This window comes from Apis dorsata, unplaced genomic scaffold, assembly GCF_000469605.1.
Source record: "Apis dorsata unplaced genomic scaffold, Apis dorsata 1.3 scaffold_231, whole genome shotgun sequence".
In the NCBI taxonomy this organism is placed as follows: Eukaryota; Metazoa; Arthropoda; class Insecta; order Hymenoptera; family Apidae; genus Apis; species Apis dorsata.
Window position 1 is genome coordinate 1,300,098 of NW_006263513.1, and position 17,501 is coordinate 1,317,598.

The window sequence follows — 17,501 nt, forward strand, 5'->3', positions numbered from 1 at the left end:
CTCTTTTAGACTTCGAATTGTAATTAACATTTGGTTCTCCCATTAGTGTAATTAAAGTGCCATTCCATAATCTAGGAGGCCGTGAGAGAGAAGAGGGGTACCTTATCTTTCAGACTTCAGCCTCGAATGCGGGGGTCGTTTTAACCCCGCCGGCCGTCTCCAGCCCCTTTTCACAGGAGCACGCCGATGCCTGTAGCTTCCTTCGGCGATAACTCCTTTCTCCTGGAGGAGGACTCTCTCTTTCTCCGTTCCCAGCCGGGGAGGGGAGAGTGAGAATCGTGAAATTGGGGCCAGAGGAAAAGAGAAAAATGCCGATTAAAACGTTTGGAAAACCGATCTTCCGTGGAAACGGAAACGATAGAAGATATTCGATGCCCCTTATCCAATCTCATCGAATCTCAAATAAAATTCAACGAAGACGTTTAATCTTCGAGCTCACTGTTTCTCAATAAATTTCGTCAATTTTATAAAATAGCTATATATATATATATGATATATAAAGTTGACAAATTCTTTTCCAAGAAAATTCAATTACGATCCAATTACAAATCCGCCATTGAATATACAACACAACATTCCGGACAGAAGGCAGCCAGATAAAAGTGGCGTGTCAGGGAAGGGAAGAAAGCAACGCCGCCGGCTAGGGAAACCAGCAACCGTTTGTCGGTAAAATAAAGAAAAGCGAGGAGGAGATAAGGAGGCCAGCCGCGTTGACATTTTCCGGTGGTTGAGTTAATAATGCGCACGGTACACAGGCGGCCCGACTCGGGGGAGGTGGTGGATCCGCAAAGTGGCGCCATAAAGAGGCGCGGATGTGTTTATTCGGGAATTTGCCTTTCTTTTTCTTTTCTTTTTTTTTTTTCTCCCTTTCCTCTTCTCCGCCACTGAAATCGCGCCACGGCGAGATTTTTATCTTATTCCCGGCGACGATCCCGAAGGATTTATGCCCTCTCGGTCGTGGCGCGACCGAGGAAGGGGGAAGGGGAAGAGGGAAGAGGCAAAGTCGAAATAGAGGAGAGCGAGAAGGATGGCTGAAGGGAGAAGGAGGGTTGAAGGGAAAAAGGCGGAAGAATCACGATGCAATTATTTTCGTTCCAGCTCGTGAACGGATTTTAAGCTCGTCGTCGTCCAGGGCCGGCTAGTGGACCAAGGAGAGGAGAACCGAGGAGATGGCGGGGGGAGGGGGGATGAAGGCCAGAAAGAAGGATTAACCTCGTCAAGCCGGGAGAGTCCGTGACAAAGACGTTAAAGTGGTCGATGGGGATGAGAGATATATATCGGTCGAAATCTGTGGGGTGAAAACGTTCGCATCGCTCGACCGTGCTGGGACGTCGAGACACTAATGGCATTTTTATTATTTCTCCACAGAGGCCAACCCCTCTCGCCGATAATGGGCCGACTGTATGGTCCATTGGACGCGTGACAGCCTTGACAGCTTCTCACCTTTTCTTCTTCGTATCCGAGACTCGCCTAGATCGATGCTCCGGCAGGGCGAGTCAGTGGCGACCGATACTCGCAAGTCGAGGAACGATGGAGGACGAGATCGGTGGAAATGAATCTATTTGGGGGAGGGGGAGAAAGGGGGAGGGAAAAGGAGTTCTTATATTCGAGAAAGAAAATCGAGCGAAACGTGAGATTTAACGGGTTCGTGATAATTGTGATATAAACAGGAGCGAGATTACTTTTTTTTCGAAACTTTGAAATTTTTTTCCTCGAACACTATATACGATATATATTTAAATAGACCTTTAAGAGACATAAGCATTGAAAATGAGTGGGTGGAAATTGAGTTATAATACATATAATATAACGAGAAAGTTAGAAAGTTATGAAAGTTATGAAGTTTCGTGCCACGAAGGTATACTCATTGAAAATAAAGGGGTAAAAATTGAGTTATTATAAAATAACAAGAAAGTTCGAAAAGGTGAACGCACCAAAGATAGAATATTTTACACAAATTGTAGCGTAACATCGAGTCATAATTTTTCACGAGTTCAAAAAGGAAAAAAAAAACTATCATAAAAGCACAAATGAATGAACGATAAAATAAAAAAAAAAAAGAAGATCGATCCTTCTCGAAATATCTAATATATTGGCACGATCACAGATCATAAACATCCTGCTGCGATGCAGGATCCATTGCTAAGCAACGTACACCCATGGAGCCCACTGGTCTCGTTGGGTTTTGATGAATGGGCCTCGTATAAAGCTAAAGTATGGTAAAAGCTGGCGTGGCTACTGCTGTAATATTCCACCCTGGGTGCTTTTAGAATCGCTAATGACTAATGGCATCAAAAGGAAAACTCTTCGTCGATAGATGCTGTGTTCACGGATCGTCGATTTTTTTTTTTTTGAAAATATCTATTATAGATTAAATAAGATTTACAATTTAGGAAGAAATATATATTTGCCAGATAATAATTTAAAAAATTGTATTATTCGAAAAGATACGTTAACTCTTATCATAATATATTAAAATGATTCTCACCATTAATCCTGCGATCGTTCTGATTAAACCGATCATCGAGAAAAGTTATATTTATATATAATATAGTGAATTGTAAACGAAGTTGGAACATCACGTGTAAAATACGCAAGAGGCTTAGTCAGGGCTTACGATTACTCGCGATTCGAATGGCAACGAGACTGACGAAGAGAAGAAGAACGTATAGAAAAGAGAAGTAGGAGCAGGTTTGGGGGTCCAGGGCTACGGATTGGCGTAGAAAGGAAAGGGGGAGTCGAAAAGTACTTTAATATACGGCAATCCCCTTGGCTTGGAACTCGCAAACTCTCGGATCGACTAGCTCTCATTGCTGCCTTTCCTTTCTCTCTTTCTATTCTCCGCTTTCTACCTTCATCTCTTTCTCCCTCCCCTCCCCCCTCTCTCTATTTCTCTTCCTCTTTCTATTTCCAACACTTTCATCCTTCTCTCGCGTGTATTTCTCTCGTAGTCGTCGCATGGCTTCCGATGAAATTTCACGTCTTCCACATGGCTCGCCTTTGATGCTTGACTACTGCCGTTCTAATTGCAGAAACGCGCAGAAATCGGCTTCCATTTGCCCGCAAAAACTACCTCTGCCGTCGTTTCAGCCAGCAACCGAGAAAGATGTCGAGGAACGACGTCGATTTGTGATTTCGACAAATCAAAAATAAAATTTCGCTTCGCTTACACTCGATTTTCTATTATTATAATAATTTCTCTATCTCGATCTCAACATTAAAGATTGATAATAAATCAAAAAAAAAAAAAAAAAAGAAAAAGAAAAGAAAAAGAAAAGAGCTCTAACGAAAACGTACAATACGTAACCTATGAAAAATCGTATGTGATCAACGTCTGAAGAGAAGCTAAACGGGAGAAGCAAATCTGTTTACCTCAAATAATAGAAGTAAATGAGCACAAGCGTGCAGAGTGAAGCGGCCCAATAATGATAGAACGTCGTGTGTCTAAGGGAAAAGATTGGTCCCTTTTTTCGCTTCCTCCTTTCCTTCACTGTGGCTGATTTAGCTCTTCGTCCCAGGAGAATCTTATACCGATAGAGACTCACGCTTGATCATTTATCTCTTCCTCGTTTCGACGAAATAGCACAATTTCGATCTGCTCTACGATCCTTCCCCCATCAAAGAAGAACCTATGAATCCATCCAGTCGGATATCTCTCGTACTTAATACTTCCAAAGCGTCTTTTTAGAGATTTTGAAATTTGATTCTTAAAATTTAAAAGTTGAAACGTCTTAATGCGCAGTTTTAAAGTTTCTCGCTATTTAATTCAATAAAAGATGAACGTTTGTATAGAGCAGTAATTTTCCGTGTTGTTTCGAGTTAAGGTTGTTTCAAGACGAAAGCCAGACAGAAACTTGGTAACAAGATTTACCTCTAATCACCACCGAGAAACCGTTCGCGTGTAATTTGTTTATCCCGGTCATGCTCCTTGTTCATAATTGCTCGGCCTTGTTTGGCCGCCTGTTTCACGTGCGGCGCCAGAACCGTGTCGATTATCGCGTCTAACCCGCGATTTCCTTCCAGAAAATCGATACGCGCGCGTGTATGTGTGTGTATATGTATGTACACGCGTGGCCTAAGTTCTCTTACCTCGATCGTAAGTATGGATAATCATCGAAATAATTACACGTTTCGAGGAAGGCGCTTAACACGTTGCACAAAGAAATAAGAGAGAGGGAGAGAGAAATATTGCTACGAAGAACGGTAAACCTTAAATTAACTTTAACGTCTCACGAAATGACATTAATCGAGAAATCTGCCATCGTTCCACGCTTGTGATCTTATATCTTAAATTAAACATCCCTCTGCAAAAATCCGTTATTTAACTTTAAAAAAAAATTCTTACGTAGCTATATCTTCGCGATATCGAAGATCTTCGACGAAACGTCAGGCTCTCGAATTCCACACCAGTGGAACATCTCCAGTCTATCTTGAAAGCAACTAGGTCTCTCTTTCTCTTTCCAGACCACGGTGGAGGGGCGTAAACGGCGTAAAAGCGGCACCACCCCTTATCTACATATCAAAAAGGCAATCCGGAGAACTCGCTTATGTAAACGGCGTGGGAGGCTTCGTGTCCCAGCCGGGGATGAAAAGAATTGCGAAATCCGTGCGCTAATAAACCTGCTCTCTGGCACCGCGGACCGACGTCGTCGGTCTGGAGAGGTGGGGGAGGGAGAGGGGGGCGAAGCTCTGACGAGATATTCGTGGGGTTAAGCTCTTTAAGCCGCGGATTAAGCGAGGCGGCACGAGAATTTAAAGTTCTCCGCCGCGCCGTTGACGAGCGCGCACCACTCCGCCCCCAACGAGAATGCGCGTGATTCCTCGCCATCCTCATCCGGCCGTCGACGTCCGCATCGAAACGCGACGAAAATAAAAATTAAAAGTATATTAACTTTCTCGCGGCAAGTTTTTACATATACGCACGCACACGCGCAGGCGCTGATATTAACTTTTGCGGATAATAACGAAATATTATCCGACAGGATGAAACTACGGTTTGAACGAAGTTGCCACGCGCTCGAAATCCCCGGCCCCGGTGCTCGTTTTCCACCTTCGCTCCGCGTTAATTTACCACGGCAAATCCTCTTTCCGCCGCGTTTCTACACGCACTTTTATATCGCGTTCTCGTTTCGTTGCGAGCGAGAGAGTTAAACGGTGATGGAACACCGTCGGTGTACGTTTGCGCCAGTGGAGCGCGGATTACTTCGCGTTGCGTTCGTCGAAACGAGATTATATCGTAGAGAATGGGAGGGAAAAGTAGCAGCTAGTATCCTCGATCTACGAAATTGTATTAATTAAAATCGGCGAACCGATTTAATTAAAGGTAAAAGTAAAAGTAAATTTATTTACCTTATATATTTGTTTCTCAAAGACGAACGATTCTGAATCGTGGGAAAATTTTAAGATGCTTAAGCGTTATGTTTAACCGAGGATGATGAACGATCGGCAAAAATATATTTATTGGTTCCGCGCGGAGGGGCAGGGAGAGAATCGTGAATCGCGGAAAAACGCGATTAATAAGTTCGCAAGGCAATTGACGCGTCTGTAACGCGGGGGGATACGGTAATCACGGTCGGAAGAATTTAATCAGCTTGAGGGCCGGAGGAGAGCATTTTGAAGCGGGAACACGTCGTTCGGTCTCTTTAGGTTTCGACCTCCGATCCGGACTCCTCGAAAAGCCCGCTCTTACCGCCGACTCTTACCAACCCTCTCGCCTCTAATTCGAGCATTCGTCAGCCCGCACACACGAGCCATTATAGCCGAAAGTTTCGCTGGCATTAAATGCTAATGAGAGAGGCGGCTGGATTTTCCAGCGGTCAGAGGTTCCACCACTCGTACCGATTACGATTTCCAACGGATTCGACCGCCACGCGAACTCTCTCTCTCTTCTCTGTTTCTCTCTTTCTCCCTTTCTCCATGTTATTCGTTCGCAGTCAGAAGTCAAGATCCGATTTCTCAAACTATTATTTCGTTTCGAAAGCCCTCGATCCGGAAAGGTTGGATTTGCACGGGTCCACGAAGCGGACTTTTAATTGATTGTTGGCCGAACGTTGTTTCAACTCTTGCCGCGATTACCGTAAATTTCTGCAACAAGGGCTCCGCCGTTTCTGTATCCCGGGATACAGGAACAATTGCGGTCTTGATAAATTTGATAATCATCGAAAAAGATATTATTATTCCGTGAAGAGGTATTTATTATTCAACGAATTGATATTTTGAAAATAATCTAAATCTGATAGTCCAGTAATCAAATATTTTTGGGAAATATTTGATCGAAAAACTTCTGTGAAAAATAAAAAATATAAAAATAATCCATTATCAAATTATTAATTAATTAATAACGTCTCGCAATTAACTTTCGCGCGCAGGGTGATCAATTAATCGAAAATTTGCGAATTAAAGGAAGGAATCAACTTCGCGTACAGTATATAATTTAATCTTCTCCCTTCGATTAAACCTCGTGCTCGTACGTGAGCCTTGAGCCTGATACACGATTAATTCTAGGCGTTCCTGATAAGACGATGCGACCGAGACAAAGGATGGTGGAGCAATATCTAGCGGCGCGATGAAAACCAACCAATTAAGCGAACCCTACGAAATTGGTTTTTAATTGAAGGGCAAGAACCGATGACATTAATTACAGCACGAAACTCACCCCTTATAAATCATAATTTATAAAAAAAGAGCTGTTTACCCATCAACACGATTCCGATGTATCGCGCGATATTACCTATCATTTTAATTAACCATTCGAAAACTATTAAAAATTCTTCTTGTAGATATTTTTTTCTTTTTTTAAATCCACTCATCACGATATTTCATAAATATTAATTAAAACAATTATCGAAAGAGAAAAAATTGTTAAACTTAAAACGCTACACAGATATTCATATTCAAATACTAATAGTTTCAAGCTATACATTTCTATATGATTCTGTTAAATCTGACATCTTAATAGGAGGCGACAAAATCACAAATGCGAACGAACACATTATATACGTATTCGTGTATGCAGTCATAATTTTACACAAGGCCACTTCAACACAGCACCGCCATCATCCCATCATCCCCAAAGCCGGCAAACGCCCATTGGCCCCCTCACGGCCGCCTTTCACGACGCTGGCTAATGTCTTTTCTGTGTTACGCTAGTCATCGTCCCTCGACAACGGTGCTGGAAGGCCCTGACCAAGGTATTATCCTATTTCGCGACTCGTCCTCTCCTCGACGTTCAGTTACCGCGGATAACGCGGATAACTTCGTCAGAGACGGTGTCTTCGACGAGATATAAGTTGCTACGTCTGGAGAAACGATCGTTTCATAAACGGATGTATTATTCTCTCTTCCACTCTTGCTAATTCGAAACGATTTCACGAGAGAATTAAGCAAGGATCGTTCGAGATTTGCAAGATTAATTCTCGATGATTTATAATTCGAATCGAGAAAATAAGGAAGAAGGATTGGATCTCACGTCGATAAATAATAAACCTCGTTACAAAGCTCGAGCACATGGATTCCCTAATTTTTAAACAAGTTATCAATAGTTTGTTGAGAATAAAATCTCGTTTCTCCAGTTTAACGAGAGTTCATCCATTTCCCTCTCATACACGTAGTCTGGATTAAAGATGCCCTGTCTGCTATTTGAAACACACAGGGAGAAGGCTGGCTCGCGCTGGATCACGTTGTAACGTAAGAACCAAGCAATTTGTTGGTATCAGGTGCACGGGGTATCTCAAGTTGTAAGCCCCCGGTTTCGTCCGCTGCCGGCAATTAACTCCATTACCACCCTGTAACGTCGTGAGCTGACTTGCCTTCCACGAAGTGTGCGCAACTCGTTAAGCCTTTGGGTTTTGGACTTGGGCCCCTCTATTGAGCCCCGAAGGGACACCAGACAGGACTCTAACACCGATACATACCCTTCGTGGTTTCGTCAAAATCGCAATTCTCAAGTATTTTTTCTTATAATAACTTCCATTCCTCACTTTCCTTCGAGAGTAAACGACATTATTATTATTATCCAAAACAAAAAAAGATACATCCGATCAAATTACGAAATTTCACTGATCCATCCATTTCCATATTTTTAAAGAAAATACATACTCCTATATATTACATTATCCCTTCTTTATCATCAACTTTCATCGCAAACTTCCTTCTCCCCTCGTGCAAAGAAATAAAATAATTCAAACCGCATCTCTCTGAATCATTCCCTTCCAACGAGAGACAAAATGCACCACGTAACAGGGGCACCGTGATACATTCGTTGCGATATTAGCGCCAAGGGATGAAGCTGGGATCGTCTCACGGCGATAACGTATGACCACCGGTGGCCCCAACAGCACTCATCCGGACTTGAACATTTCGCGGTTCGATTCATATATTCATAGGGAAGCGTGGGTGTCGGCTACTTGGGAGGGCACGTGTGTACAGCGATTGCCAACGGCCGCGACCTCATGCATACATCACGGGAGGAAAGTGATGGAACGCACCCCCGACGCCCTGGGTCACCTAGCTTGGGCAAAACTGTCACGCTGACTGATTGCCAACTCCCACGACGTGCAACGACTCCTCCGCCGGAAACCGTCTCCGCCGACCTATCGTCCTCCGCACCGGCTGCGCCTCATTTCCCCGCGATCTGCCCGGCGGGTGGCCGGAATAATCCGTGAATTCCGGGATTAATAACCGGGGAATGGGTTTTGCCAAGTTGTGGTGTGCCGCTTCCACGATGTGACGCTCGTCGTGCTTTAGCAAGTAACGGGATGCTGAACGCATCGTGGAATTATGATTTTTCGTTTATATAATCGGTTTTAAAAAATCGTTTCGAGGTACGTATGTATTGGGGACGTTGATTTTTGATCGATTTAGAGACAGTTTTTTATTTAGATAAGAAATAAAATATATTGAAGAAGAATTAAATTCAAGAAGTGGAATTTAATTTTTGAGAATTCATCAAGATACTTCAGAATATTCCCTATTTGGAACAATTCGCGTTTTAAATTGAAAGTTTAAAAATTAAATTAAGAATGTATGTAGAAGTTTGAGATGCAAGGTACTCTCACGATGACGAAAATAGATATAATTCTACGCAATATTCAGAGACACGGTTCCAGCTTATTCTTACCCTCCACATCGAAACGCGGCACAATTTGTAAAACATTATATCACGCCGCGGAGAAGCATATAACCCGCGAATATGATGCTCTTGTATCAAGCAAAGATGCGAAAGCCGTGGAGGAAAGAGGAGAGAAGCAGGCAAGACGACCGAGCGTTTACGAGCGAAGCACCATTAGACGGATGTTGTCAACGCGTAATTGCCAATGGTGCAGTAACTCACTTCCTACGACTTCGCGGCTTTCAGCTCTAACGATGCTTCAACAGCCGGAGCTAACGATAACAAATAACGTTGCGCCCAGCATCGTCAATTTATCGAATCTAAAATTCTATCGTTTGTATTATTCATTAATTCATAAAGACGTTTTTAACGCGTTTAATGTGATAAGATTTAGATATCTGAATAATTTCTCCTTCCTATCTTTTACTAATTTTTAAAATCTACTTTTACTTACTTTACCCCCTATTACATATACCAAAACCAGCATCTCGAGAAGAAAATCGGTCGGGAAGTACCCGTGGACAAATCACGAGGTTCGTCGATGGGCAAAAGTTCCTCGAGGCTGACCATCGCGGAAAGGGTGTTCGAGAGGGTGCACGCAATGGAGAAGAGAGGTCAGAGAAGGAGACGGGGTGGGGGGTGGTGGAGAAAAGCGTAGGTCGAAGGGACGGATCGAGGGCCTAAGCACGTTCTCACCCTTGGCGATGCCCTCGTGAGGACCCTCGGAGGGCCTAACGAGCGGCTTTGTCATTTCTGCGTCTTCCCTCTCTCCGTTCTCTCTCGTGCACGCTCTCTCTTAATGATGAGGTCCCCAATGCGCGTAAATAGGCGACCAAACCCCTCGCGACACGCAGGATGAGCGGAACACGCCCGTCTTCCGCCGTTAGCCACTCAAGACTGCGTTTCGCTCACGTTGCTTCATACGGAAAGGAGGGAACCGAGGCTTTGAATGCGCGTCACTGGAAATTCTACGCGGGATTCTACACTCGTCGTTATCATTAACGACGATTAAGGCGCGTGCCGCGCCGTCGAGTGGAGATTTCGATGGAGGGACCCCCGTGTCCTCGACCGCACGCACGATTATGAATACATTAGCGAAAGGAGATCTAAGGTTAAACTGGTTGGACCGAGGGACCGACCGTTGTTTCGCTCCTTCATTCTTGTAAGCGTGGAGAGAATTATTGAAATTTTAGAATGATCGTAGCAATGATGCAGTTGTTATTAAGATTAATCTATAATTGTGATAATCGTTTTACGTATTCAACGATATGTATTCACGTTTTCATTTAATATCCACGTTTATTGTAGGATATTAATGTGACAATAACTGGATTAATTTATTCGTTACAATAGATGACGAGTATCGATATCAATGGTACATTCTTCATACGATGCGAATAATAAATAAATCGAATTTCAAAACTTCATATCTTCATCGTGCATTAAAATTTCAATCTCCCCCGCATTTCTTCGATATTATAATTTTCGTGGAATTAAGGATATTAACTTTTCTTGGATTGATCCGCGGACAATCAGAGTCGCTCTAGCCAGGATCTTTAGCTGTTTAAGAAGTCGGGTGTGGTGCGGGGCGCAGGAAACGCTGATTAGTATCCGGTAGGAGGAAAGTTTTCGAGGCATCGTTCTGCCCCCGGGTCCGCCTCGAGATTCTAATGGATTCTCATTTAAATAGAAATCTCATGCCGATACACAGGGGTCGGGCCGTTATATGCGGCCGGGATGGAAGGACAAACCAAACGGTCCAAGTGTGTTTGCCATCCAAGTAATGGCCACGAAGGGTCCTCTCCTCCTGGTCGAGGTTCCACCCTGGACAGCCACGGTCAAGGATGGCCATGCAGAGAATGGGCGTGCAAACAAGCCACCCGTGACCCCTATGTCCCAAGACTTCCCTCCTCCTCCTCTTCCTGCGCCCGTTTTTTACCTTTATTTCATTTTCCTCCCGCCCCCCCTCTCTCCACGCGGACGAGATGTCGTTAAATTTCGTACGACTCGCATATGTTGGAGGGAAGGTATACGAGAATAGTTCGATATCATATTGGAAAGTTTCTTGCGGACGGAGAATTCGAGATTTCGTTATTTATATCCATAGAATGGAAGATGGTTTTCCTTATTCCCCTTTGCATTTATATTTGTATTCCGCTTCAGAGGAAGAATACAGAGATATTCGAGATTTTTTTTTTAAATATTTAAGGATATTTGACAATTCGACTCGAAATTATTCTAATTATCTTTCTTCCCCTTTCAACCGTTATAGTACACTCCTTTCTAATATTTCGTAAGGAAAAAGACACAAGAGATAAATTATTATATCTTGTACACGTGAAAACGGTATATATTTAGCCGCAATTAATGAACAGCGATGCCTAACAAATCTTTGATTCAATCTTGTGTCTTCAATCAGTAGAACAAAGTGCGATAAAAACCATCTATTCCAAGAGAGCAACAACCGACATTAACGTGTGAATAATTTACTCGAGTTATCGGAACTGGAACGAGTATTATCTATCAAACCGTCCCAGTGATATTTCTGTGCATATCCAATGCTGTTCGTTTTGTTCCATCCTCTCGTGTATATATATATATATATATTCATACGCACACGTATATTTCTTGGTGCCTTTTTCCCGCTATTACGATATTTTCACCCCATTTCGCAAGCATGTCACTTCCTGGCCAAGTTGGTATCGGTCTGCGGGCAAAAAGGAGCACGCAGCGACGTATGCGTTCGTTTTCACAATGGCATACCGACGTCCATGGTCAGTCGACTGGCGGCGCTTTGCATGCAAACGGAAAACGTTTCATCTCCCTCGATGACCGGTCGAAGAGGGGGAGGGACGGTAAATTTTCGAGAACTATCGATGCGGGGCCACCACTTATCGCTCTGATCCCTATTTTGCATTTCCTTCCTTCCAGTTTACGTCAGCGTTATTTTATCGCTCGAAAATGTCGGATGCGATCGGAGATCGCGCTTCGAAAGTTGGTACCATGTGGAAATATGTATCCATGCGGAATTTCTCGAGATTGGAAAAGTAAGTTTTGAGTTCGGCAAAGTCGAAAAGGAAACGCATTCACCTTCCTTCGGAATATTCCGTTTCCAAAATATTTTTTAAACTAAACAATTCTTTCTTTCTTCCATCCTCTAAATTCGAAACAACGAATTTCACACCTCGATCACAATCTACTCGTTCGAAATACACAAACGATCGAATGCAAAATACTTTACGAACATTGGTTCGCGATTCTAAATTTTTCCAACGAACAACAACCCCATATCGAGTTTCGAAATCGTACGACGAGGATTGTTTTTCGAGCGTACAGCAGCCATCCGCTGCGGCAGATTTGTCGCGATCGAAGGGGGTGCGCGCGGAAGAAAGAACAAGACATCGAGCGGAATCAAATCAAAGTTGTCCTTGCTAGAGGAATCCTCGAAGGAACGCGATACCGGGAACGGAAAAAGGGAGAGAGAAAGAGAGAGAAACCTATGGGGGCAAGAAGGTTGAAATAAGAAAAACGAGAAAAGATTGCGAGGGGGGAGGAGGAAGAAACGACTGGGTGGCTGGCTGTTCTCGCCGATCAAATTTCCAGAATGGCTCGAGCTCCATTAAACAGGTCCTACTTTCGCCCTACGTGCACCCAAAGAGATCGGCTAACCCGTCGCAAAACGTTCGACGAATACCTAGCTCCGTGGGATGCAGGAAGGATAGAAGGATAGTTTCTCCCTTCGTTTTTCCCGGAAAGTCGATCCACGATCCCGAGGGTCTCGCGCGATTCGCCTTCTTCGTGTCTGTTATTACCTCGATCACATCGAGTTTCCGCCCGAGGAACACGCGGATTATGCGTCATCGCGTTATGATTGCGCGAGGAAAAGTCGAGGTTTTTTCTTTATCCGTCGATGAGTTATTATTGGAATTTGTTTGGGTCTCTTTGATTTCGTTTCAAGTTTATTGTTTATATTTTTTCGTGGATTGATGTTGTCGATAATAATAAGAATTAAAGAGTCGAGCAGTTTAATCTGAATTACGATTTATCACAAAATTTATATACAAGAAGAATGATACGGTTCTATTGTTAAAGATATTATTAAAATTTCAGCATTGATTATTATTTAATTTTTAGAATGTATGTATATCGCAATAAAATGTTTGAGTAATGGAATATTATTAATAAGAATGAAAAGATATATTGCTTGTAATTCTTGTGATTGTGTTCATTCATCGGGAAACCCAGCAGAAGATTCAGTTGTCAATAAAACCATTAGAACTCCCCACAATCATTGACTTATAACTCGGAATTTTGAACTATCCAAACTTCGAAAACTTTGAGCTCAGCTAACTGAGATATTCCCAGATAATTTCAACTCGTTCGTAACACTAACGAGAGAAGTACAATACGCGTGGCTATATGCTAAATTTAAACTAATAACGAAGAATATTAAAAGGGAAACATTTAAAAAAAAATATACAAAAGTATATTTCTTTTCGATCGTAGAGAAGAAAAAGATGAAAAAGAAAGAAAGAAAGAAATATATATTCTTCTCTACTACCGCCACACCAAGAATATCGATTCGATCTAATTCTCAGCCACTTCTTATCTATCTATCTTTCTCTAAATTTCTATTAACCATCGATCTAAAAGAAACACGAGAAAAAAAATAAACATTCTTCGATTCCATCACACTCGAGACAAGAATTTCACAAGAGTATCGATTCAACCGAGCCACCAATTATCAGAGCCCCTCCCCCCCAAAACGCGAGCCGATATTGTGTTCCTTGCCTCTTCATCCCCTTGTAATGAGCAGGTATCCGAGTGGAAGTCTTGTATCTATCGTTGCGACAGGGTCTGATAACCAACGAAGATTTTGCCTCAACGTGGAAGTTTGTCTACTCGCGTTTCCTCACGCCATTCCGCCATCTTCACCGTTCTATCGACAACTATACCCTATACTTTGTCTCGAATATTTCCCCGGTCCAATATCCGCATTGTCTCGTCTCGTTTCGCCTTGTCTACGTCCTCACGTGTGCGCCTCGGCCAACTACCCTTCACCATTCAACACCACCTCTCTCTCTCTCTCTCTCTTCCTCCGTCTTACCCCGAGCGTTAGCCGAGTTTATGCTCGAAAATCATCCTCTCTGCCCCTTATCCTCGTCGGATCTTCGCCCTCGGGATAAGGCTATCAAGCGCACGTTGCGTCTTACAGTTGCGCTCACGATGGCGATCCACGGTGTCGTGACTGGGCGTCGAGCGTGACTCTCCACCGTTTCCATTGTACCCCTTCTTCGAGGATGTGTTTCCACCAAGTTAAATTTTGAACCATCGAAGGGGAGAGAAATCGTGCGTAATTTTATATATAAATTTTATAACTAAATTTTCATCGATCGAAAAGATTGCAAAATTTCTCTATAGAAGAATAGATAATATTTCATTATATTGCGTGTTCGAATATTAAAGATATAAAATCCGCATCATCATATCCATAATACTATTCTTCCCAATAACACGATACTAATGCTACAACTTATTGAATATCACCATCACTACTGTCGTGTCAAATCCTGATACGATAGTATTCAAATACTCCCGTAGGAAATAGACGATGGGGAAGGGGGAGGGGAGGGAGCCATATAACCGAGAGAATCGAGGAGGAGGCATCGGAGGAGTCCCGTAGCCCGTAAAGAGTTTATCGAAGAAGAAGGACTGTTAAGAGTAAAGGGTAGTTTTGCGAGCACCGTGGAAAAGCAAGTAAGGGTGTAGCGAGAGAAGGAGAGGAAAGGAACGATTCTAGCGGGACAATCTCATCTCGATCCCATCGTACATCGTGCCACCCGAGGCCTTACATCTCCTGCCCCGTCCTCTCGGGGACCCGAGACACCCTCCACCGACAGTCCTCCTCGTCCCCCTTCCTTCACGTTCTGCTAGGTACACCGGGTCCTGCGACCCTCGACGTGGCAAATTGAGCACACTCGCCCCTCGCAGAAGACCGAGCGATATATGTGGACCATTCGACAGACAAACGGCTCTCTTTCCCTCTCAGATCCTACGCTGTTGTACGTCTTTTCTCCTTCTTCCCACCCGCCCTTCGAGGCGCGATCGTAAGTCGAGGAACGCGGCGCGGTTCGATCGAATTACGAGTTGGAAACGTAACGAAAAGAACGCGGAGAAGTTAAGCGACGTGTTTTTCTTGTAAGTTGGTTATTAATTGGAAATATGAATTAAATTTTATTGGAAAGACGCTTCGTAGAGGGTATTAGAGTAATAAGTAATAAGCTTGGAGAAGTAACAAGTAGATATATGATCAGACCTCGAAAGAATATACGTAATCTCGCAAAAGGTGTGTAATTTTATTGCATATTCGATACTCTGTTGAACTAACGCGACTTATAGTTCAATTCTCAGTCACGTTTTATCGAATAATGATTCTTTCTTTCAACACGAATTATTTCGACAATTCAATTCGACGAAACGAAACGAAAAAATTGTACGAACGATTCGCAATTCTTTTCAACGTACGACGCAAAATATGATTGAGTAAAAGTACTCTCTTTATCTTTACCATTAAACGATATCGTTTGTTCAGATTCCATCGAGGGAAAAAAGAAAAAAACGCTGACTTGGAAAATCTGCGGGACGAGCATCGTGGAAGAGAGAGAAAGAGAGAGAAGGGTCGATCCAGCGGAAAATATCCTGGAAGCTTTTCATAAATACTGAACGATACCCCCCCGATCCAGGAGGTGGCCTCCTGAATCGGGCTCATCTCGCGCCAGCGCGAAAGCGGTGGTTTTCACTCGGGTCTAATAAAGGGTTAATTAATACGCTTTAAACCGTCGCTCTCGAAAGGGGTGCCAGGGGTGGAGGCACGACCTACAAAGTGCTCGAGAGGATCAGAGGGAGAGAGAGAGAGAGAAAGAGCGAAACGAGAGAAATGATAGAGGAAGAGAGGAAACGTTGGCTGTCGCCTTCATACCGCACGGCCTCAAATCGAATCACCGGGTGTTATTGCGTGAATCCCTCCCCCCCTTTTCTGACACTTCCTTCTAAAAATATCACGCAGAATTTTTATTCTCTTCGAGGATGAAATAGTTCGAATCGTGAAACGTAAATTTCGATACTCTTTCGTTTAAGAATTATTAATCGTTTTACACGATCTATTATTTATCACTGATCAGTGAAAAGTAAATTTTAATCAATTTTCCTCGATAAAGTACGTGAAAAATATTACATAAATCTAAATTTTGTTTTGCGTAAGCAACACAACACGTTACATCCAATTCAACCCGAAAACAACGCGAACGCAAGAAACCCAAATAAGATTTAATCACCGAAGAAACTCTCCGGGAAGGGTTTAAGATACGGACCAGGCGTGTGCACGCGTGAAATTTAAGCAAGTAGCTCTCTCTCGTCGGTCTGCATAATTATCCCCCCGGTGACACGATGCCACGCAGAGGGCGTAAAATCAGCAACGTTGCCGGGAAATCCGTGCAGCATCCTCCGCCAGAGGAGAGGAGAGGCTGACGGAGGCTCGTTGGTGGAGCAACGACGCCTGTTCCACGGTAAACCCAATTTATTTCGTTCCGGGCAAGGGAGGTGAGAGCGAAACGAGAAAGCCCTTTTCGGGGTGGGCGCCAAACGGTGATGCCACCGGCGACTTGTGAACCACTTGTCGCTGTTACGGCCCCATAAATTCACAGCGCCGCCGACACACAACCAAGAAACGCTCTCTCAGAGCGCCCTTAGACGCGTGTTTGTTGGACGCCTGGTTACTTACGTTTCACCCCACGCCCGGATTCACCGCCACCCCTAATCGAAATCAACGTTTCCGCTCGTTACACTATTCTATTGTCGTGTCCTAACGGGATTTTCGCGCCACCCTACGCGGGGGAGGGAAAAAGAGGCGTGGATGATCGGGAATTTGACGGATGAAACTGTTCAGGTGATCTCGAGAGATGTCTCGAGGATGTTAGCTGTGTACTTCTTCTCCGTTTGAACGAATAGCGTTGCTTATATTTCTTTTTCCTTTTTTTTTTTTTTTCGAATTTAAGAAACATGGCAATGTTTGAATATATTTAATTTCCTCTAATCTTGATTCGTTTTAGAGAAATTTCTCATATATGAAATAGTATCCTAGCATTTTAGAAAATTTGGAGATATTTGGAAAGATGCGTGATGATTTTTGCCATTCGAATATTAATCTTTCCCTCCTTCTTTTATACAAAGAAATATTTTCTATGAAAAATTTTTTTCGAGAAATACCAGAAATCAATTTCTTAAGTTTCTTTGTACACAACTTTTGCGCTCGACTTCGCGTCACTATCGATCCCGAGAGTGTCTGTCTCTTCCCGAAAGGCTTGCGGCTTTTCGAGGCGGCCATGCGGGCCGC

The 17,501-nt window shown here is 43.3% G+C and overlaps 1 protein-coding gene and 1 long non-coding RNA gene across 2 annotated transcripts in view; both read right to left on the reverse strand.

The window, feature by feature from the left end:
- The window catches only part of LOC102675044, a 302,188-nt gene that overhangs the window by 140,434 nt on the left and 144,253 nt on the right, over positions 1-17,501 (reverse strand). The gene's annotated exons all lie outside the window — the stretch shown is intronic.
- Positions 14,228-17,501, reverse strand: part of LOC102674963 — a 36,599-nt gene continuing 33,325 nt past the window's right edge. The window contains exon 4 of the long non-coding RNA XR_004150494.1: positions 14,228-14,239. This is a non-coding gene — a long non-coding RNA (uncharacterized LOC102674963). The remainder of the gene's footprint in view (positions 14,240-17,501) is intronic.